The sequence below is a fragment of the Phyllopteryx taeniolatus genome, chromosome 6, assembly GCF_024500385.1.
Source record: "Phyllopteryx taeniolatus isolate TA_2022b chromosome 6, UOR_Ptae_1.2, whole genome shotgun sequence".
Classification (NCBI taxonomy): Eukaryota; Metazoa; Chordata; class Actinopteri; order Syngnathiformes; family Syngnathidae; genus Phyllopteryx; species Phyllopteryx taeniolatus.
This window is the reverse complement of record NC_084507.1, coordinates 29817455-29841339: the sequence shown is the minus strand read 5'-3', so window position 1 is coordinate 29841339 and position 23885 is coordinate 29817455. Positions and strand designations below refer to the sequence as shown.

Here is a 23885-nt window from a genome sequence, read left to right as displayed (position 1 = left end):
GTTTAGTTCTCCTTATCAGTGTGCCAAAGTTACTTGCAATGACTCAGCATGTAAATATGCATATATTTCAACAACTCTAAGGATCGCTGTGATTAGGAAATCTCTGGAAAGTTAGATTTGCATAATATTTGCATAGGTATGGAGGTGAAGCCAATGGCAAGGGAGAAATTTGCTCAGTTTTTGCATATCATGGCCATCAGGCAATTATGTGAAATGTTGTTACTGCAGATGTACGCAAAAAACTGTTGATTTATCTGATGAAGAAAACCCCTTAAGTGTGTGGTCCTGTCTTGGTCATCATGAGTACATCACACGGTCGAAGAGCAGGAAGCACACGCGGCTATTTTTTCCACCATCATGTGTGGGGTCTCTTACATTTCAAACATTTGTTAAGATGTTACAACATTTTCCATGTCTTATTCACTAAGAACTCAACGGCAACATAATATCATAACCACATTATGACCATTATCCAGTACAAGAAAGAGTTCTATCAAATATTGTTCCTTTACAAAGGTGATGCTCAGTTTTGATTGACACTGTCAGAGAAATATTAATTTAACAATGTATTCATTATTGTGGTTGTAGTTTTCAGTGGTGCAGTACTGAACTGAATCAAAATGAGAACTGCGTGTAATATTTTTTGTACCTCAAGAGAATGAAAACTACTGGGAGCAACTCTTAAGTATGATGAAGTACTGTGAACTGCAATATAGCAAGGGATAACTATATAAATAAATAAAAATTATTGCTATGCGAAAAGATGAGGACCTTTCCTTTCTGACCAGGTCTTTTGTATTAATGTTTGTAATTCTGTGAATCATATATTGAAAGTGTCTGTGTGCTTATTCTTTGAAAATATGTCCGCAGAGAGACCAAAATAGGTATATCTAATGTGTTTATTTTTATTTGCATTGACCCCACTAAAAATATCATATAAAAACAGACCAGGCTAACATTGAAAAAGCAACACCTGGGGTCAGACTGAGTGTGTGTATGTGTCTCCACTCATGTACCCAAGGTCATGCATAACACATTTCAATCACATACTCACTATGGAGATTGGGAGAGAGGGTTAAAAGGTGCGGGTGAATTTGTGAAAGCAGCATCTGGATAGTCTGACAAAAAGAAGCAAGGACAAACAAGTGTATTCATATGTAGAGCATGAAAAACATGTAGAAGTTACCATCCAAATACGGATTAAGACTGACAAAAAAAAAAGAATAATAATAATAAATAAATAAATAAACGTGCATTGTGCCGTAAGTCTGTTATTGATTTACCCACAGGTGTCTGAAGCGCCCCACAGAGATACCGTGATGAGGCTCAGCTGCTGGGTCAGAGAGCAGGGATGCACATGAACAACATCAAGCAGAATGGGAATATGACAATTTCCCCAAACTATGCAGATGTGCCAACTTACAAACACAATATGTAAAATGTCATTTTAACTGAGTGAGTTGCTGTAATTAAGAAGACAGCTGCTTTTTCTATTTCATTTTCTTTCTTTTTTTTGGTCTGTGAAAGTAATTAAGAAGGTATTCAGTACTAGGTAGTTGTGTAAAAAAATGGATGCATGTCTGGAACACCGAAATGGTTTTGTCTGAAATGTGAAATAATAGAATGATGCTGCTTACGAACACTATGATGTTCCCATGGGGATTCCTCTATGGGACCTGCTTGGGTTTTCACACAGTCCAGAGAAGTTCAGAGCAGTTAGATTTTATATCATCATGTTTGAAAAAGAGCTCTGGAGACACTGCTTTCAGAGCACCATACATTTTTAAAACAGACTTCTTTAATTGTCACTCTCAATTATGGATCCATATCATATAGTACAACCCAAGTTTCTTTGCCTACTCGATTTGTATTCTCTCTTGCAGACATGCAGACCTACTTTAGAAAGTTGCAGAACTATACACGATGGAAGCTTTCATGTGGTTCTAGAGGGGGCTAAGCAAGTTGAGATATAGAATTTCAATGACAATGACACAACCCAAAATAAATTTTGATTGCGTGTTCAAATAAAGTGCTTAACTTCAGAATAATTCTTTGAAAAAAAAATAAAAAATACACAATACTTCATGTTTCGATCATATGGGTAGAAGCATAATCGTGCATTGTAAAAATGCAATATACATAGGGAGAAAGGTTTTCCAGAATTTTGAGGTCAACTTTGGGGGTGCGTATTATCCATGGGTGCGCATTATACACAAGAAATTACGGTAACTGTTTCCTCTTGGGGGGGAGGGAGTAACACCGCACCACCACCAGCTCGCCCACGGTCTTTTCTCATGCAGATTTGTGCAGGTGAGCCAAGGTGACCTTGGCAAAAATATTTGTAGCGTGGAAGCACATAAACAACATCATAGTGTTGTACAATTTCCATTGGGTTCCAGCTACGGACCAATGCAGAACCTGACACGTGGTGATTATTATTGTTATTCGCTGATAATCTTGTCTATTCATTTTTATCCTCATGCCACCAAAGCAATAACATTATTACTTTGGCGCCATCTTGTCATTATCTTGGTGGTGTTGTTAAGGTTGATTTCATTTTTAGTAATTTTTCGTCTATGTTTGAAATTTCCTGTTTCCTTGGCGTTGGTGTTGTCTATTTTGACATTATATTTTTTTATTGTGACAATGTCTGTATTCTCTCACATGTATTTATTGTGTGTAAATGCCAAAAGGTGAGTTAAATGAATTCATACTGTTTGTGTAAAGTGCACACATTTGTCTGCACGTGTGATGTCACGTCAGTTTGTGGTAGGGTACTATTTAGGCTAGTATGCTAATTAATATTATTGATGAGCCTCATGTATATGTGATTTGCTTTTGTTGAATAATTTAACTACAAGTTGTTTATGTAACATACGTTCTTGATTGTATACATGCTGGTGTTGGTGCTTTATGGTCATCTCCATTTTAAATGCTTTGCCACCATTATGTGGCACCTATACGCAATAACAAACCCCTTTTAGGGAGGGTGTCAATTATCCACTGATTGTTGCTATTCACTTTATTCTGTTTACTTTATTGTGAGACAGCTCAAACCTCACAAAAAATTAACACTGTTTGCTAAATTACATAGGATTGTAGAAATGTAATTTTTAAACAGACAGGATGTCTAGAAGAGCTTCTGAATTAAATTCTGTTTCACACACACACAGGCACTGTTGGCACTTTTGATGACTGTACTGGACTCAACTGATATATATTTCTGATTTCCCTAAGCTTTCTGCTCCAAAACCACTAATCTGTGTTTTTTGGTCCGTGTAACGTTTCCATTTCAGCTGAACAGATCCATACCGCCCAAGAGTTTGTCTGGCCAATTTTTGGGTGCACAGCGGGGTTCAAATAATAGCGTTCACACTTGATCAAACAAACCACACTCTGAGAAATAGCACCAGGGTTCATTTTATCCAAACCAAACTGGTCAAGTGTGAACACACCCGTATATTCATATGTTTGGCTTGAATTTAGTATAAATATGTTATTACTGTTGTAGAAGTTTGCAGTGGAGAAGATAAAATGTTTTAGGAGAACCTGATTGCATGTTTTACTTGTTGCAAGACTTTAAAGAGGCATTGCTCATCTTTCGTTATATGCCAACACCAGCACATATGGAAATGAAACAACTAAAATTGACCATGATGAGCAGATTTTACAGCGCAAAAAAAAGGACAGGTTTAACTACAGTATGTCTCGGATTCTCTCTCATAACGGTTTAGCTCTGGGAGACAATATTGAAAGGTAAAGGTTACTGTCGCTGCCAAAGCAATGCTGTGCGTGAGCGCACGCATGTAAATGTGTGTACGAGAGACACACACAATGAAGACAGCGGCCACCCTGGGGCTCAATACAATGCTAGTGAGCTTCACACACAAACTGTATCATGACCCAGTTTTTCACCCGATCTCACACACATTGCCTCACGCACGCGCACACAAACACATTTGTGTTGTCATTTCTGTCTTCTGCCCTCCATCCTTTCCACCCCCTATCTCAATGCCGCCCTCCCAGCACCCCCACCCACTCTTATCTGTCTAAACACACACACAAAAGACAACACACACACACAGAGGGCATGCTGACCTTGGGATGTAGCACCATCGAGGGTTATAGGAGCTAGCATGCTGGTGCAAAGAGTGGCTTTGGGGTGAATAGATGCACTTGACTGCGCTAATAAGGCCTGTCTGGCCCGATTGGCTGACCAGACTGCTGGATGCCAGGCTAGCTCAGTGGACAGGTGAACTGGAAGGCAGGGTAGGGCAGTGACCTCAGTGATCTGCATCAAGACTACTCGCAAAAGTGAGATGGACTCAAATATAATGCCTACCGGATGAAGAGTACACTAAGGGTAACCCCGAAACATGCAACATTTACTTTTAACCAGAAAACTGTGTAACCTGTGTTTTGAAAAGAAACATAGAACTCTACAGTACTGTAATTAATACAAATGTCCAATAGCAACATAAATAAACACAATGTAAAGAATTAAACACTCTGCATCATGGTTTTGTTTTAACTAATTGTACTGCTCCTTGTGGTGGAAGCACCTTGGCTACGTGGGGGGCTAAGAATACATAAATATAATGTACTACAGGTAGATTTGATGACGTTGCAGTAACAGAAGTAGTTTTTCCAGACAAGAATAATATATGCCTGTGCGTTTTGTTGCATGCTCTGTTTGCATAAGTTGCTACTGTTTGTGTTCAAATAAAAGGTTTAGAACTACTGTGTTATTAATGCTAGTTTGTTAGCCTGTCTATGGCTTTTCCCATTATATGTTAGCATTAAACTAGTGGACTTTCATAACAGTTGTATGGTTTGGCTACATACATACAGTCTAATTCAATTTGTTTTCTATGTAGTTTTACAATAAACAGTCAACTGGAAGTGACAATAAACAGTACCTGGCCTTTATTTATAGAATTGTTCAATATCTACTGCTGTGAAGTTCGCTGCCACCACCGAGCAGGTGTTACACAATATTTTTTTTGTTCGTAAGTAATAGCAAAAACAAAAAAATTATAGAATAAAATTTGAAAACGCCGCTATTTATATCACACAAGATGCGAGCTCTTTTAGTTTCAATTGTATCGTGATTTTGAGTTTGGCTTCTCACAACCATAAAAACATTATAATCAGACAAAAAAACAATTATTATAGTGAACGCCGCGTTGTGTGCATGCAAATTCCTGTGTTGTAAAAGCACCCTGAATGCACCTAGTTTGCTTGCATGTGACATGTTATTCTGCCCTCCCTGAGCATGCTTTAGGCTGTATATTTGACAGCCCAGTTGGAGTTTACTGTAAAACTAAACCGCACAACATAAATATTTACACACATTGTATATTTAAATACAACACATTGTTCATTTTAGAAACATCACCCGCATAATGCTAACACAATGGAAAACCCTACTGATGGGCTAGCAGCAGTTATTTAATCTATTGTTGTTGTTTTTTTATTTATTATTTTACTTGCTACTAATTTAGTTTCTGGTTGTTCTTTATGTTTGCTAATTGTCATTTCAATATCAATCAAAATAATCAGGATTTTAATTGTTTCCAAAATTTTTAATTCTGTTCTAAATGTCTACATTTAAATCTATATGGCCCATGTGTATAGTGTGGGGTGCACCTTTACCTTACTGACATGGTAAATTTGAATGGGCCTTAGAGGATTTATGAGTTTCACGTCCAATCAAGTTACACGCAAATAGACACAGATACACACGTACACACACGCACACAACAACACACACACAGGGGCCTGGGGGTTTGGCGGTTGGTCTATCTGTCTAGCAGAGTGAGCAACCATTCAGGCATAGATGATAATGCAATCAACTGTCATTAGAGGGACATGCACACAGGGCTCCCATGATGCTCTTTCAGCTGTCAGTCACTTGTGCAAAATCACATACATGCCATTTAGTTACATTTAGTTACAGAAATACAAGTTCCCCAAGCTGAGACTTTACAAGCTGACAAACGTACATACATTTTATGCAAATATCTGGAAATGCAGAGAAAGGCAACATCATCATCCAAATGACTATATTATGAGTTCACAAAATTTTTCACATTTCCTCATCAGAAATTAATCATCTGATGCAACTGCACAACAACACTGTCGCGTGTTACTTTCCACGTATTTCCCTCTCACCGCTACTGAAAGGGAGTTAGTTCACTTGAGTTTTTCTTCCGAGGGGGGAGGCGGCGACGCTCGCTGCGGGCTGGTCAGACAGGCTCACCGGCTTTCACATGCGGAGAGCGGAGCAGCCACGAGCCTCACAATCGATCGGTAAAGAGAAGCCTGCAGGCTGGGGCGGTCTGTCTATGCCTGGGCAGCCCACAGTGGCCAGCCAGGTCGTCGCTCGGTGCCAAACTGAAGCATAGGAACGTTTGAAGTGTAGTGCAGCTTGCGGGCTAGCTAGCTGGCTAGCTGCCTTCTTTATCAAAGCACAAGCAAGTGATCAGAATCAGAATCAGAATCATCTTTATTTCCCAAGTATGTCCAAAAACCCGCAAGGAATTTGTCTCCGGTAGTTGGAGCTGCTCTAGTACGACAACAGACAGTCAATTGACAGAGAACACTTTGGAGACAGAAATGATGCACGATGCTGTCCCTCCGTGTAGAAGGCCCACTTGTGAGGGCACACGTGTTTGTTACATTGAGAACGCTGGCTCGGGAGCGGAGAGGTAGGTGGAGAGCTCCGCTAGTGATATAGACAAGCTCAAGAAATTTGAATGACCTGATTTCAGGCCTCTTGCCAGAAAAACATCTGGAACTCAGGAATGAGTGAATGAATGAATGAATTTTAATTCATATTTCACATTTTAATGAGGCACCATAAAGCCAATATTACAGCCTAAATACCAGAAAAAGTTTAGCAAAATACGGGATCTTTAATGTATATATTTGTTTCAGATACTTATTATAACAGTTTATAAAGTCACAGTATGTAAAGTACAAATAACTACAGCATACTCAGTCATTTTAAATGTATTAGTATATGTAGTAAGGGAAACATTCAGGCATATGATGCAGGAACAGAATAATCATCAGCATGATTGTCTTGTCAAAATGACTAAAATGATAATTATGCTTTACAAGAATATGCAGAGAGAGAAGACAGCAGTCCTGTAATGTGGCCTAAAAATATTGGAATATGAGTGATGGGCAAAATCACCCTTCTCAAGCATGAAACAGTAAGCTCTTCAGAAAGATGCTCAAAAAATGAGGTCATGGGATGGCACAAAAAAAAAAAAAAGTGAATACAGACCCTAAAGCCATTTTGGCTCCAGAGGGAGGAGCGCAAAATCTGATAACATGCCCCACGTTATGTCCCTTGTGGAAACCTCTGTTGGGGCCGAAGACTTGTAAAATGAATAGAAAGGATAAAACCAGTTCTATCTTACCTGCTAGAGGCTAGCGGGGTTGATACTAAAATAGCTTACTGTGAGCTGCTGTCAAAAGTGGGTGGAAAGTTGAGACGAGTGAGTAGGATCGCTACAGATCATTCCAGAAAAGACATAGCCCATGCTTCGTCCTTTGTCTCTTCTGAGAGACATGCATAGCTGGGTGTGCAAATGTCACTGTGCATCATTGTTTACTCGGATGTTGGAGTGTACGCCTAGTTGAGCACAGTAGGGGGCATACCAGAGATCTCCTACTGAACAGTTTGACAGCATCTTAAAAACAACCATCCTCTTGGGACTATATCCAGTTCTTAACAACTATGAGTCCATTACTGCTGAAGACCAGGAGCTGTAGCATCACACATGGGAGGAAAGTGGGCTGAGAGTATCCGAAAAAGTTAAAAATATTTTAAAAAAAACAACTGAGGTACAAATAAAGTAATAATCACTGGTAAAGACAGGCGGCAGAGTAAAGAAGGAAAAGTACCAAAAGTTCAGACTATAAGCCACAACTTTTTAAACCCGGCTTTAACACCTAAGATTTAATCAAGGACAATGCTTAATTACAGATTTAAAAGGTCGTAGGCATGCCACCTTCTTGTCTATTTTTAGCTTCTCTCTAACTCACCGGAATCACATTGACTGTTTCATGTTTTAGTGTTATGTTTTTTAAATGAAATCCGCAAAAACTGAAGCTTTGAGATCAGCATTCAAATCTGCTCTGCGCAACGTGACATAATGCCCACGACACAGCCGCCTTCAAGTTGAAGGTGATCAACCATGCCACTGAAAAAGGCAAACTAGCTGCTGCACTTAAACTTGGAGTAAATGAATTGTTGATACGGCATCGTTGGACAAAGCAGTGCAGGGAACTTCCTTGCTGGAGTAGGAGGAAGCTGTGCTGCTTCTTTTCAGACACCGAAGACTAAGACTGCATTTAGTGGGCAGGATGGCATTACAGTACATAAATGTGACTAATCTTAAATTTTGGAACTTATTTTTGTTGTGGTATTAGCAATATTTTCGTTATTTCCATTATATCCTTTCTTTCAAAATCTGAATATATTACATGTCGACCAACGTTACGGAACGGACTGTATTCAACCTTTGGGATTCCACTGTAAAATGATTGCAATATGCACAGGCATTACAATAGGTGATTAAGTAGGGATAATTCAGGAAAACAGGCAAGCAAAGCTTTGAGAGGAAAAGAAATGATGAATGAAATAACTCAAGCCAAGCACTAATTTGGCTGGCAAAGGGTACACCTGGGTCCGGCAAAAAAGCCTCAGCTAACAGTTAAGCAGCAGAAACTCTAGAAAGCACGCAATAATCTTAGTTACATATTTGTCCACCATTAAAGGACATTAAGATAGAGAGAAGAGAAAGACTTGTACAGCACATATGGGCCGCATATTGGAAAGATACAAGTGGTAGTGATGAAAATGTGATAATGGGTTCATTGTGATTTTAAATCCGCATTAATGGTGATTTATCGAGCAGCGTACAGGCGGGTAGAGACTGTGCCTGAAATGATTTCTGCCATTACACATCTCACCTTGCAGAGAAACGATGATATGAAACCTCAGGTTCAAGCACTAATTGGGGCCAATCACCAGTCTGCAGTCCAGACAGAAAGCCATTATGGTAGTCAGTGCAAGCATGAAAAGATGTTCCACACAGTGAGGAAGATGGTTAAGAGTCAAGGGCAAGGAAGTCAGATTGTCTGGGCAAGAGGAAGGATCTTGGAAGGCTACTGACAGACTCAGTCAGTTACTAGTGATTTCACTTTTACCACATGAAAAATAATTATAGCACCTTTGAGATGTCTGCTCATCATGAGCATAAATTCACATTTTGCCTCACTGATGGAAGATCAAATTAGATCAGCACAGAGTAAGTAAGATAAAAACAGAATGGTTAAAGTAAATTATTCGGCAATTTATACTGCTTATGATAAAGGTTGTCAAAGAGTTGTGCATTGTGCATGTCATTAAATAAATATTGTTCTGAGCACAGTGAGGAGGCAGAGCACTTCTTTCAGCATCTCAAAGCAACTGTCAAAATCATTCAGACCACAGCCAGTTCCCCAAATCATAACAATAACACAGTGGGTAAATATCGTTGCACTACATCTCTGACATTGCAGTTGTGGTCATGTTTGTTACTATCCCTAGGCGATGGCAGTTTACTTTCAATGAGAGGTGTGCAGCTTCGCCTCTGTGTGTTTGTAAAGTGTATGCAAAAAGGAAAAGTCATACATCAGTTTGCAGTGAACATAAAATGGCCTGGGTGTGATCCAAAAACATGCAGGTGTGTCTGTTTTCTTCCATGTTGGCCCCTGGAAAAGGAGACAAAGAAAGACCAAAGGTAAAAGCCACCTGTATGTAAAAGATCACCTGTCCTGGATGAACTGCGACAGGTGGGGCTAAAGCTTAGACATGAATGCGAGCTGGTGTGACAGTTGAGAGGTGTTGATGTCTGCAATCATTGGAGACAACCTGAACAGGTCTGGTCTACACCATTGGCTCTAAACTGTAGTGACCCCGACGCCCGCATTTTCCTACTGTCGCCAAGTCTGACACACTTTTATTGAAGTTAAAAACAATAAAGAACATCACATTTGTAAACATACTCTAAATACAGATTTACATGTTCTAAGTGCCTTTCAGAGCTCCTTATTGAGAAACCAAGGATGATATACAGTCCCCTCCAAATGTATTGGAACGGCAAGGTCAATTCCTTTGTTTTTGTTGTATACTGAAGACATTTGGGTATCAAAAGATGAATATGAGACAAAAGTGCAGAACTCCAGCTTTTATTTCATGGTATTTAAATCAAGATATGTTAAACAACTCAGGACGGAGCACCTTTTGTTTGAACCCACCCACTTTTCAAGTGAGCAAAAGTATTAGAACACATGACTGATGGGTGTTTCTAGTTGCTCAGGTGTTGCCTTTTAGATTGATTGCTTAAACATGAGATAGTGCTTGTTTTTGGCTTTGTGTTTCACCTGTGAAAACTGCATTTGCTGTTAAGCAAACATGAAGACTAGAGAGCTGTCTATGGGAGAAAAGCAAACCATTATGAAGCTGAGAGAGAGCTATTGCACAAACATTGGGCATAGCCAATACAACAATTTGGAATGTCCTGAAAAAGAAAGAAACTACTGGCGTACTGAGCAACAGACATCGAACATGTCGGCCAAGGGTATCAACAGCAGTTGATGACAGAAACATTGTGACAGTCAGTGACATCACTGCCAACCTCGACAGGGCAGGGGTGAAGGTATCACAATCCACTGTTCAAAAAAGACAGAGAAGACAAATACAGGCCATACCACAAGATGCAAACCACTCATCAGCAAAAAGAATCGGAGGCCAGATTGGATTTTGTAAAGTACAGAGATGAGCCACAAAGGTTTTGGAACAACGTTTTATGGACTGATGAGACCAAGATTAACCTCTACCGAAGTGATGAAAAGGCCAAAGTATAAATAAAGAAAGGATCTGCTTATGAGCCAAAACACACAAGCTCATCTATGAAGCATGGTGGAGGTAATGTCATGGCTTGGGCCTGCATGGCTCCTTCTCAAACTCACTAGTCTTTATTGATGATATAACTCATGATGGTAGCAGCAGAATCAATTCTGAACTCTACAAAACCATTTTGTCTGGCAATATACAGAAAAATGTTTCAAACTAATCAGGAGAACCTTCGTCATGCCACAACACAATGACCCAAAACACACTGCTAACACAACAAAGGACTTCATCAGGGGGATAAAGAGGAAGGTCTTAGACTGGCCAAGTCAATCACCGGACCTTAACCCAATAGAGCATGCATTTTACATCCTGAATCGGAGAATGAAGGGACGAACCCCCAGAAACAAACAAGAACTGAAAGTAAGTGCAGTAGAGGCCTGGAAAAGCATTTCAAATGAAGAATGCAACAGTCTGGTGAAGTCAATGGGTCGCAGGCTTGATGCAGTTATTGTAAGTCAGGGTTATGCCACCAAATATAAGATGTTATTCACTTTAAGTTAATTTAATCATGTCTGTTCCAATACTTTTGCTCACTTGAAAAGTGGGTGGCTTCAAACAAAAGATGCTCTGTCCTGAGTTGTTTTAACACATCTAGATGCAAATACTATAAACATAAAAGCTGGAATTCTAAACTTTTGTCTCATATTCATCTTTTGATCTGAAACCCAAATGTCTTCAGGATAGTACAACAAAAACAAAGGAATTGACCTTGCCATTCCAATACTTTTGGAGGCGACTGTATTCTTTTTAGGAAATTGCAACATTGATAGTTTGTCTAGGAAACGAAAGATTCAGACCAAAGCTACAAAAGTCTGGATTATTATGCTATAAAAACCTTTTATGGGAGTGGCTGTTTAAATGAAACTGGAAGTTGCTTTTGAAATAAACAAACTTTTTTCCTCCCCAACTAAAAGGAAAGTCCTGGATGCACTTTGAATATTGCACCGCTCCTAAGGCGTAACATACCCCCGAATTTGTATGCAAGTCTGAAGGCGCCTTGGTCTATCACTAATCTACACTAGTGCAGTACTAAAATCAAAATTAAAGTAAATATTTGTGATAAAAACACCTCTAGGCTGAAAATATAAAACAATCCAATGAAAAACAATACCTGTGCATGCCTTCTTGTACGACGTGAAAATGTATTGTTACGCCATCTGAAACATCAAAATGTCGTGTCGGTACCATCGTAAACCGAGGATCCCCTGTAATTTTTACCACCTGTCCACGACTCACTCAAAATGGCGCCACGACCCATTTTGGGTCCCAACCCACAATTGAGAATAACTGCTCTACATTATACAGTAATACACAATCATAACCTATTGGAGTGATTTTAAAGACTTAAGATGCTAAAGGAGAAAGGTCTATGCATTGTAACCAAACTATCCAATTTTAAACACACGTATGCAGACACATGCGCGCGCGCACACACATACACACACACACACGCACGCACATTGTCACAGATCTCCCTGGAATAAGAGTTCATTTAAAAAGCAATTTTCTTTGACTTGTTACTGCAGCTAATAACCCTTCCAATATTTACGCCTTCATATGTTAAGTAGCCTAATTCGATTAATAGTGATATGAGGCCTTCAACTGCCATTTTTTCCTAATTTCAAAGTGGAATTGAAACAATTTAGGTCATCTGGCCCCATATTCCCATAACCAAGCTGAGGGACATGCAAATCAGATGCAAATGCCACAAAAATGTGAAACTAGTCATGGGCCTGAGTAATAAATACTGAATTTAGCCTCTTGGCATTCCAAAAACAGCCAGTTGGGGTTCAAATGCAAATAGTATGCAAATAGCCCAGATGTAGAGCGCTTTTATTTTTCCTGTTACACTGAGCACACGGGGCATCCTGGTGGCTTCGAAGATAGAGGCCCATAACACGGCCATATGATCTTGTGGTTTGAAGCCAGATCATCGTGCAATCGCCTGACTCATTTGCATTCCTCCCCCGACACTCTCCAAAACACAATTAAGTTTTAAGACTAAACCGAAAGAAAACACCCTAAACGTGTAGAAGACATTCAGTGAGATCCTAATCAAGAATGTGAGACCATGAAACATGGTCTAGAGAGCGACAAAATTATTTCAAACAGTAAATAGCAGACAGATGAATAGAAGATCAGCGCAGCAGCAGGACGCAAAGGTGGGCCGACTGAGAGATGCAATTTGACTGCAGAAGGGATGAAAGTCAAATAAAGTTAGAGTTTGGATGGTAATGTAGCCAAAAGATAAAGATACTGAAGCAAATGAGATAGAGAGAGTTGTTGAGACAGCCAGTAATTGGCTGGAAAATCTTTGGGAACGATTTAGGAAGAGTGAGAGATGCTTGAAGCAGAATGTTTCCGAAACAGTTTGGAGAAAGTGAAGAGAAAAATTTCACTTGGCATGTGCACTATAAAACTGAATTGAGGAAAATATGCAAACAGACTTCTGATCAAGCTTGTTCACAGAGAGGACGGGTACCCGTTCGGTAAATTAATCTAAGGAAAACACATTTTGCAGAACAGCTCAACACATGATAAGCTTAGTAGACCACCTTTTTCAATTGGCAATGTCTACCAAATTACATGCACCATTGGCACACACACACACACAGCTTCGTCAACACACACCTGCAGATCTACCATATTAGAAATAATCACTATAATGCACTAAACTGAAACTGTTTTGCTCCAAACATACTACCTGATCTAAGTCTGGCTGTGATGCCAATGCATTCGAAATTAACACTGCAAAGCACTTAATAACAGCCTCCAGCCCTCCATACAAGATTCTTGCCCAAGTGCTTAGCACATAATGGTAAAAAGGAATGTGGATGTTGGCAGAAAAGCAGGTGATTAGAGAGGCTGCTCTTACTCAAAGCATGCCAAGAGGCAGACACACACACACAAGTTTGCCTCTCTTTTTCCTTGCGTATCACCAAAGCGAGCGGATGCGTTTGCTGCCCTTGTTCAGCACAACAGTTAAAATCTTGGGACTGTAACCATTCTGGATGCAGCACGTGTTTCATTATTTGAAAGTGCATTACGCAACGAAAGGAGAGAAAGACAAAAGGAGCAAAACATGTCATGGTAAGGGATAAAATGCTATTAAAAAAAAAAGGTTACAAATGCCTGCCAATTAATTAAAATACACTATCGGCTTGTGAGGCTCCACATACTGCGTATTGATAAACTATCACTTTTATTAAACCATAGAACAATAGCCTGACTGCCAAGGAAGAATCAGGTTATATATATAGCTAAGTAGTGTTGTACGTATATCGTATGCACTGTATTTGTATAGCTTGGCTGCGGTGTGGCAGCCAGCTGGGTCAAGCTAGCTTAAAACCTGGAAATGTATTTTTTGCGTACTGTGAAAGTTTGTGCATTTGCACTGGCTGTAACAACATACAACAAACAGCAATTTGGCCGAATCTCAGCCACACATGAAAACTAGATGCCCAACCCCGCACTCAGCGCGAGAGTTCGGTCGGTTTGGCCACATCGCTCAGTGTGTGGCGGGCTTTTATATACATCAACTCAACGACTCAACTCATATATAGTTATATATATATATATATATATATATATATATATATACCCTCTAACGCGTATGAAGTTGCTACGGAATATGTGAGTGAACATCCTTGCTTGCATGAGAGCCGCCGTGCCTCTGAGCATGAATACATTAGTTAGATGGTGCAAACATGAAGTTGTGTCCCAGAGAATGTGCCTCCAAATTAATAAATCATTACGAAAAATGAAACAATTTGAAGTGTTTTCCTGAGTTAATAATACATGTATTGGTTCAAAGTATGCGTTCATAAGGAATCGCAACAGGAAAAGGTGCAAACGCAAATGGGAAGTGAGTGTACTCACTGAAAAAGTATACACATTCACACACCAAATCAGCTACCTACACACACAAAAACCCGTTAATTCCAGGGAAAGCAGATGACATCCGAATTATCGAATGTCCTGTCACCGTCTTTTCATATGCTAACCCAGTGGCTGTACACATCTGAATCTCTTTAATGTTATGTGGTCAGGAACTAAATCAAGTGTAGGCGCTCATGCTGCGAGTGCATAACACACCAAGACGGGAATTCTAAAAGCAATGCATTACTAGTCATCATTAAGCAACAGGCAGTATTTCGTGTATTTTCGGAGACTTTCAAATTAAAGGACTGATGTTGCACTAATTCATTTACCTATAAAAGGGCATCCCACCTGAAATTTGGCTCACCATGTTGTTATATGCAAGCACTCATTCTGTCATTCAAACAGCACGGCGGGGGTCCTGCTGTCATCTGTTCCGCTCAGCTCATTTGCTGCTGCAAGCCACGCTGCTTCAAGCCACTGCTGATGAAAAGTTGATGGCGCCAAACCTCAAAGTGAAGGCAGTGACAGCTGTAAAGCCACCTCGGTTGTATTTGAAAATACAAAAGAATTGTCGTGAACAGAGTTGATTTAAAAGCAAGACTTGTCTTTGAACTATGCTAGTCCAAACAAATACTTTATAACACTTCTTTGACATTGCAGCAAAAAAGGGCTAGAAGATCACGAGGCCATTTGTCGTAGACCAGAGACAAGAAAGTGTCTAATATAAGAGCAGGATAACATTGTGTGTATGGAGATACAGTTTAGAAGGATAGGAAAACCAAAGATGAGGTTTTTTTAGTACTTTATATTTGTACACAGTATCACATTTAGGATGGAGGAAAAAAATGGTGTGGCGTGAGATGTAAACGTTTGCTATCAAAAGATGAATATGGGACAAGAAACATTTCAGCTTTTATTTCGATTTTTGTTTCACCCTACAGCAAAAATAAAAAGGAATTTGTCTTACTGGTCCAATACTTTTTTGAAGTGTATAAGTATCAATGTAACATAATAACAGTACAATAAGTATAACAGTAATGTACAGTGATGTCACAATTTGAACAAAATGTGTTCTGGGATACTGGTCGAACTGTAATATGGTATGAGTTAGAAGAAAAAAAAAAAACATCTTAAATGGTGACAGACAGTCAGAGGAAGATTACCGCTTGTACTTGGAAGAGGATTCTTTTTAAATAAAGACTAGCCATCTCACGTTTCATTCTCCTTTTAAATATATTGTCGACAAAGACCTGTTCGGCACTTTGCAATTACTCGTACCCTTTTACGTACTTAGTAAAAAAAAAAAAAAACAAGAAAAAGCAAAGTTTTACATATTTGTCCCCAATATTTTGAGGGAGTTTCATATTATATAACCTCAGGGAGTTTGATTTGATTTAGATGGAAAAAAAAATGTTTTTTTATCTCATCACAAGATGTCTTCATTTTTTAAATAGTTGTTTCAAAATTAATAATGCGCTATGCAACATAAATGCATTACTTGAATAGTAAATACCGTGAAACCACATAGAAACAAATAGAAATTGTTTAATATCTGCTCCCAAAGAGAGACCCACACTCATTAAGACATATTTAGTCACAAGACCTTTGTGTGATGTGTTATGCATGATTGGCTGCCTTTTTATTTCATTTTAGTTGAGAATCACCGTATCAAGATGATGTTTTTAAAGTGATTCATCATGACCCCGATGCAAGTCACAAGCTGGAAGACACTTGTTTAACAAAAAGGTTTGCAGAGACTCATGATCAAAATGTCCTTTTACAAAATCTGATTTTCACAGCATGACTCATTTCACATAGTTAAAAAAAGAAAGGGACCGATCATCAAGGCCTTATCTACTATAAAAGCATTGAGCCTTACACACACGCATATAGGAAGTCAGCAGGGGACAGATTTATTGTGTTCATCCTTAGGAGCTGCACACAAACACGTAATCATCAGATCAGATATCAAAAGGCAGTGTCTGTCTGAAAGATTAGACAAGCCATCTGTCTCACTGAACTAAAACCTCAGATTATCAATAAATTTCACACAGTTCCATATGTTTCACATCTTTGCATTTGTTCCATCAAACATCAGTTGAGAACATACTGCACAATGAGATATTAACAATAAATATTCATTTCCCAACATTTTGTTTTGATCAGATCTTTTGCTCACTCTGATGTATTTTAGTTAATCGACGAATACTTATGTGGAACAATAATCCAATGGGCTTTTCATGAATCAACATCTGGAAGTGTTACATTTCATTGCTGCCAGCTGAAAATCAAGCATGTCCAAGTCATCATTTCCCTTTTAAAGGCAAAGACAATCTATTTCAATGCACAGTGTTTTATAAAAACACTTGGCTTCCAATTTTGACCAATAATCCTGTTGATTATCCGAAAGATAACCAGCATGTCTGGAAAATACAAAAAGATAGTGTCCAGTTTGACTTTTGTATCGAAACTTTACGTTAAACATTCTATTTTGTCTTCACCTGGATTTTGAATATGCATCAACAAGAGTTTCTTTAATGAGTCTTCTCTCATCTTAAAAAAAAATAAAAAATAAAAAAAGTTAATGAGGGTTGTGCAGTCTATTGTGGAAGTGCATGGTTGATGGACATGTGGTGGCCAATGTAGATACTTGTTAAAACACAAAGTAGTAAAGTGTGTTGTCATTGGTTGTTTAGTCCAGCAAGTGTTGACATTCAAGAAATTCAACATGGATTTCGAAAGTCGGAATTACTCTAAAATGTGTGGGGTTTTTTTGTTTTTTTTTATTGGACATCAAGTCAATGTATTGTGACCACTTTCGTGTTTTTTTTTTTAAATCATCATGGAACTCATCACTGAAATTGTACCGAAAACCTGCAGCTGCAACCAATTAAGGCGGCAAGAGGTATTCACATTACAAGAAGAGCAGAATGCCAGTGGCAAACAACAAACTCAACGACTCATCAAACGGGTGACATTTACACAAATTGGCACACCCACCAATGCTGCTCCGCAACAACTTGGTATTTACTTGGTGACTTTCTCCATATCCATATCCAGATCCATAAAGCTCCGTCCACAAAAATGGAAGTGCTTTCGTATCATCGGACATCAATTTCTGACTCACCTTTGAGCAGTCCAATTTGCATGCACAGTGAAAACTCCATGTCAATGTGTATGAGAGCACAATATTAAGGCTGACGAAGTCAATACGTTGCATACAACTCCACATCGACGTCAATATTTGGAATTTTGTTTTACAACCACACTAAACTGGAAAGGCAAAGGGCCGAAGCAATTAGGAACTGATAAACAACAGTACTATTAGAATAATCAATCAAACCAAAACACGATCCAACTGGTTAGAGCGTCTGCCTCACAGTTCTGAGGACCGGGGTTTAATCCCCGGCCCCGCCTGTGTGGAGTTTGCATGTTCTCCACGTGCCTGCGTAGGGTTTTTTCCGGGCACTCCCGTTTCCTCCCACATCCCAAAAACATGCATGTTAGGTTAATTGAAGATCTAAATTGCCCGTAGGTGTGAATGTGAGTGCGAATGGTTTATGTTTATGTGTGGCTTGCGATTGGCTGGCAACCAGTTCAGGGTGTACCCCGCCTCCTGCCCGATGACAGCTGGGATAGGCTCCAGCGCTCCCGCGACCCTTGTGAGGATAGGCGGCTCAGAAAATGGATAGATGGATGGATAGTTGTCATATTGTGTAAGGGATTCGCCGGCTATTTGTCCATAACAAAACGTATTTTCTTGAAAAATCTGCCCCAAAACGTTAAGGTCAAACATCATAATGCATGAAGTCACGTGAGACGTCAGCAAAGCTTGTGAGACTTTAACACACTGGACGTGTAAGTGTTCAACTTATTTATTTAGGTCTCTCTCTCTATTACAAAAAACTAGAAATTTGAAAAGGGGTGTGGAGGTTTTTTTTGTTTGTTTTTTTTAAATGCATACATTTGTTGTTTATGCAACACTGAGCCAGTAGAGTATGGACAAGTACTTTAGCATATAAAGCTGTTTGCCTTTGCTTAGACAGTTAGTGTTCCACTTTTTCAACTAGATTAACATTTCGGGTTACAAAGTGCAACAGTGAGAAAAAAGCAGACACCCCCACATCTTTCCGAGGGAACCAAAATTCAACACTAACTTATAAAGATAAACAGTATTGTTTTATTCTATACTGGATTCAAAACTATATTGCTGTTACATAAAAACCTGATTCATAGCCCAGTCGTAGAGACCTTGCAAAGTGGCCAGCACAGATGTTATGTGCTCTCATACAAACTTTAGACGGCGGCTTGGCTAACAGCAACATTCATGGTGATTTCTTCATAGCATACAATTGTCTGTAATTCAGATGAGTCATGTAATTATCATGGAAAAAATATATATATGTAAATTTCAGCAATTTTATAAGCTTAAATGGAAACAAAGCCATAGTAGAAAACGAGTATTGCACAAAAGCAATACAAACCTTTGAAGGCTGCCGTTTTTAATGGTCGCTCTCTTTAGACTAAATGAGCCCAGTGCCGTTCAGCCACGATAAGACATCATTGTGTTTTGAATTCCAGCCCCATCCCCAATGTTGGACAAAAATGAAAGCCCACACCAGTTCCAGTGTATACACACACACAACAAAAACAAGCTCAATTATTATTTGTCAACAGCCTGCCTAGTAGTGTGGCCGGGAGAAATATTATAAGGCTTACAGCACTCGAACGACACGCGCACACATAATGAGCTGCTTACTGTATATTCATGCAGCTCTTCTCTGGTCAAGCAAGGCCCTGCCAACGCCTCCAATCATTTTTTGTTTCTGCTCAGTGATCAAGGTTACTTTGTCCGACGCCAATTCAAATTAAACCGGCTGCTCAAATCATTCACAGCTTTTAAATCCACTTTATCTAATATGTGTGCTCTCACATGGAAATCTAACACATAGCCAATTCATTTATATGTATGAAGGAAAGATTAGACCGGGACACGTGTAGAATTACTTTATTACAAAACCAATGACATGCCCATACACACACACCAACAGTCTCAAAATATCTGAATTCTTTAACCTTCCCAGCTGCTATCATATTCTGTTTTCCACTGGTCCTTCATACATCATACGAACCAGTAAGCCCAAACAGTGTTCAATCACATGGAGCTAGAGCTTCGCTTTCCATTTCAGCAGGTGGTCAGCAAATAATGGCACTGATGTCCAAGAATTGGACCCTATGGGAGAAAGTAGGGGTCATCTTCCAAAAGGATATAAAAAGATGGGCGGGGGGGGGGCCCTCCTTGAAAAAAACATTTGTTGCATGTCCTTGAAGGCCTCATTCTGCATTTCTTTTGCTTTGAACTCATCCACACCAACATACCATCAGTCTCACGTCACATTAATTGCTAATTTCTTTCAAGCAGTAATTTCTTCTCTTCTTCATGAGAGAAATTATACATTTGTTTCTCTTGAATCGAGATGACAGGGCAAACAAAGAAGAGGACAAATTAGTAGAGAGAGACACCAAAAGGATCAGCTTATAATGGAACAGACAAGGTACTTATTCCAAAAGAGGTGCAAACTGACAATCCGACAAAGAAAATGTCAGAGAATAGCTCTGTCTCTGGTTCTTTGCGAGCAACTGTTAAGAAGTCAGGTACGTCGTTTCATAATTTGTCCTCCGAGACAAGAAAGCAGAGACAACTTCCAAAAAGGTAAACATAACTCCATTTATCTGGTGCTGATCCTGATTATTCTTTTCAGAACTTGTTGGACTATTCATGCTCTCTGTTGAGCTAACAGCTCCTACTTTATTCCACTGCTCAAATCACATGAATGGTATTCCCAATAAATGCCTTCAGGGTATTCCAAATCCCTGCAGAATGCAGGCAGTTTTCCTGGGATAACAAGGGGTGACTGGCTGTCTGGTTTTCTGTGGGGAATCGGGAATACACCCCCAACCCCCAGAGGGAAACCCCATTTCCAGCATCTCCAATCATTTAGCTCAATGTTGCTTCATTAGGTAATGGAGTGCATATAAATCTAATATAAATTAACAACATAAAAAAAAATACTGGAAAAGTTTTGATTATTGCTAGCTATCCTGATGCTTTTGTAGTTTCAGAAACAACATCAGCACCTTTTGGGAAAGAAGTCTTTTAATTGCATATTCTTCATAAGTTTAACGATTTACCTCAAAGGATTGTTTTTTTCTGTTCCCTTGCTCTTGCACACACATACAGGGAATATAATAGTGTAGAGCAGTAACTCAAAACTAGTGTACCGAGAGAGATAATCAGGTGTGCCACCAATTTCACTTAATTTGTCCAAAAATGATTTATGAATTGCTGTGATAGGCTCCAGCACGCCCATGATTCTTGTCAGGATAAGTGGTACAGAAACTCGATGGATGGATGCAAATAAAAATGTGTTTATTTATCTATACCAGAAACATCCAGTGAAAGACAGAATAAATAAATGGTCTTCCATGAGAAAGTAGAGGGTACAATAAAACTCTGTAAGTACTGGAACTTTGGGTGTCCCGATCCAACTGTTTCACTTCCAATCCGATACCGATATTGCAGCCTTCAATTTTGGCCGATACCGGTCTGATGTGATTTCAGCAATGATCATACATAATGACTTAATTAAAATACTTACTTTGTAGTATGAAATGTTAGAAAAGGCTTGATAAATTGATATTACTCAAACAGAGAACAGTAATCAGCAACAGTAGGTATGAGGAAAAAGTGACCCATTTAATCTTAACCAATGGGTTACATCCAGTACCTGCTGTGCACATCTTGACCTCTGAGGGGCAGTGTGGTGCTCGCATTGAGAGACACACAGTAACAAAGAAGGTAAAAGTCACGATCGAATATTGTTTTTATAACTCCTTTTTCACAGAGTTTGAATAATATATGCCAGAGTATTGTTATACTGCCTGTTTGTATCTGTTTATAAAGTATTTATGTTCCAATACTCGTTATTTTGATATAAGTGCCACGAGTCTGATGCTCATTTTTGTTAGATCGTCAATGTTATTTTTCATTCACTGTGCTAGCTTTGAGCTAGCGATTTTTGTGAACAAAAACGAAGACAGAAACTAAGTCTGTGATGTATTTGAACATTCAATAAGTGTAATTATTTTATTATGTCTGTTTAGTTTTACAGTGAACTTCAACTGGAGTGTCAATAAAGGACTTTAAATGAGGAACATTCGCTATAACTCCCTTGCTACTATGTTAGCAACTTAGAAACCTGTTGTTGTGATCGCGTGGGTTCTGCATGATATCCGGGCGCTGATGGATAGAAGTGCTGGAGTGGCGCATGGAATGGACTGCTAGTATAAGAGCCAGTCCGATCAGATCCAATCCTTTTTTTTTTTTTTTTTTTGCTGACATCCAACCGATTGCCGATCTCAAAGATCAGATCGGGACACCCCTAACTGTATATACAAATGATAAAAACCTAATTAATATTCCCTATTGAAATTTATTTTTTGTCACATTTGAATCAATAAAAATAGCATTTTATTATAAAAACAATAAAAAGAGAATGTAAAGAAATTTCGGCAAAAGTCCCACTAACATTGTAGTACATTTGTGTGCTGTGCCTTTAAATATTTTCCTGTGGGCTTGTCCCGTTTGGGGTTGCCACAGCGCATGATCCTTTTTCTATATACAGTGGGTACAGAAAGTATTCGGACCCCCTTAAATTTTTCACTCTTTGTTATATTGCAGTCAGGGGTGTTTTTCAGCTGCAGGGACAGGGAGACTGGTTGCAATTGAAAGAAAGATGAATGCAGCCATGTACAGGGATATCCTGGGCAAAAACCTTCTCCAGCGTGCTCAGGACCTCAAACTGGGCCAAAGGTTCACCTTCATAAAAGACAATGACCCTAAGCACACAGCTAAAATAACGAAGGAGTGGCTTCAGAACAACTCTGTGACTGTTCTTGAATGGCCCAGCCAGAGCCCTGACTTAAACCCAATTGAGAATCTCTGGAAAGACCTGAAAATGGCTGCCCACCAACATTCACCATCCAACCTGACAGAACCGGAGAGGGTCTGAAAGGAGGAAAGGCAGAGGAGCCCCAAATCCAGGTGTGAAAAACTTGTTGCATCATTCCCAAAAAGACTCATGGCTGTATAAGCTCAAAAGGGGGCTTCTACTAAATACTGAGAAAAGGGTCTGAATACTTATGGCTGTGTGATATTTCCATTTTTCTCTTTTAATAAATCTGCAAAAATTTCAACAATTTGTTTTTTTTTTGTCAATATGGGGTGCTTTGTGTACATTAATGAGGGAAAAAAATAACTTAAATGATTTAAGCAAATGGCTGCAATATAACAAAGAGTGAAAAATGTAAGGGGGTCTGAATACTTTCCGTACCCACTGGATATATTTTCCAATCTTCTGCATCCTTCTCTTAAACACCAACTGCCCTCATCTCTTCCCTCACTACATCTATCAATATGCATGCCGTCTATTTGTACAGTCGTCCAATTTCAGTCTGCTAAAAAAACCATTCTGTTTGAGATAAGTTTTCGAATGTTTATGTTCTAAGGCGCCAAAACGCTGTTGTCAAGTAAACAAATGGCTCACTACTTTTTCTTACTTACTTTTCACTAAGTTTTCATCGTGTCTGTGATGTGGTCAAAAATTCCTTTCCTCACAATAATCAATCGATGCGATTGAGCGATGATCCCTCCTTTCCTCGTGCAATTCCACTCACCTCTTTTCTCTATCCCGGTTTCTCTCGAGGGAATTTTAAAAGCAGGCCAGGCTGGGTTACCTAATCCCATTGCCTCTAAAAGGTTCCTGGGTGCTGCATACATGAGGGTCACCTTGTAGGATCACCCTGACACGCACACGCATGCACGCACACACAGGGCTTGGGATCATTCCAATTTCCTGGCCTCTAAATGGTTACACTTGACTGCTTGGACTCATGGTCTATTTGTAGGCTTCAGATGAATTCCAGGCCATGGAAAATGTTTGCATGCGTATTTGACAGCCGAAGCATA

At 39.2% G+C, this 23885-nt stretch overlaps 1 protein-coding gene and 1 long non-coding RNA gene across 3 annotated transcripts in view; both read right to left on the bottom strand.

Moving 5' to 3' along the window:
* The window catches only part of cdkal1 (CDK5 regulatory subunit associated protein 1-like 1), a 208888-nt gene that overhangs the window by 179100 nt on the left and 5903 nt on the right, over positions 1–23885 (bottom strand). The window lies entirely within an intron of this gene.
* On the bottom strand, positions 1051–7621 carry LOC133479310 (uncharacterized). Its single transcript, XR_009788906.1, has 4 exons — positions 7470–7621; positions 1638–1679; positions 1288–1330; positions 1051–1118 (listed from the first exon to the last, which is right to left on the bottom strand). It is a non-coding gene; the product is annotated as an uncharacterized LOC133479310 (long non-coding RNA).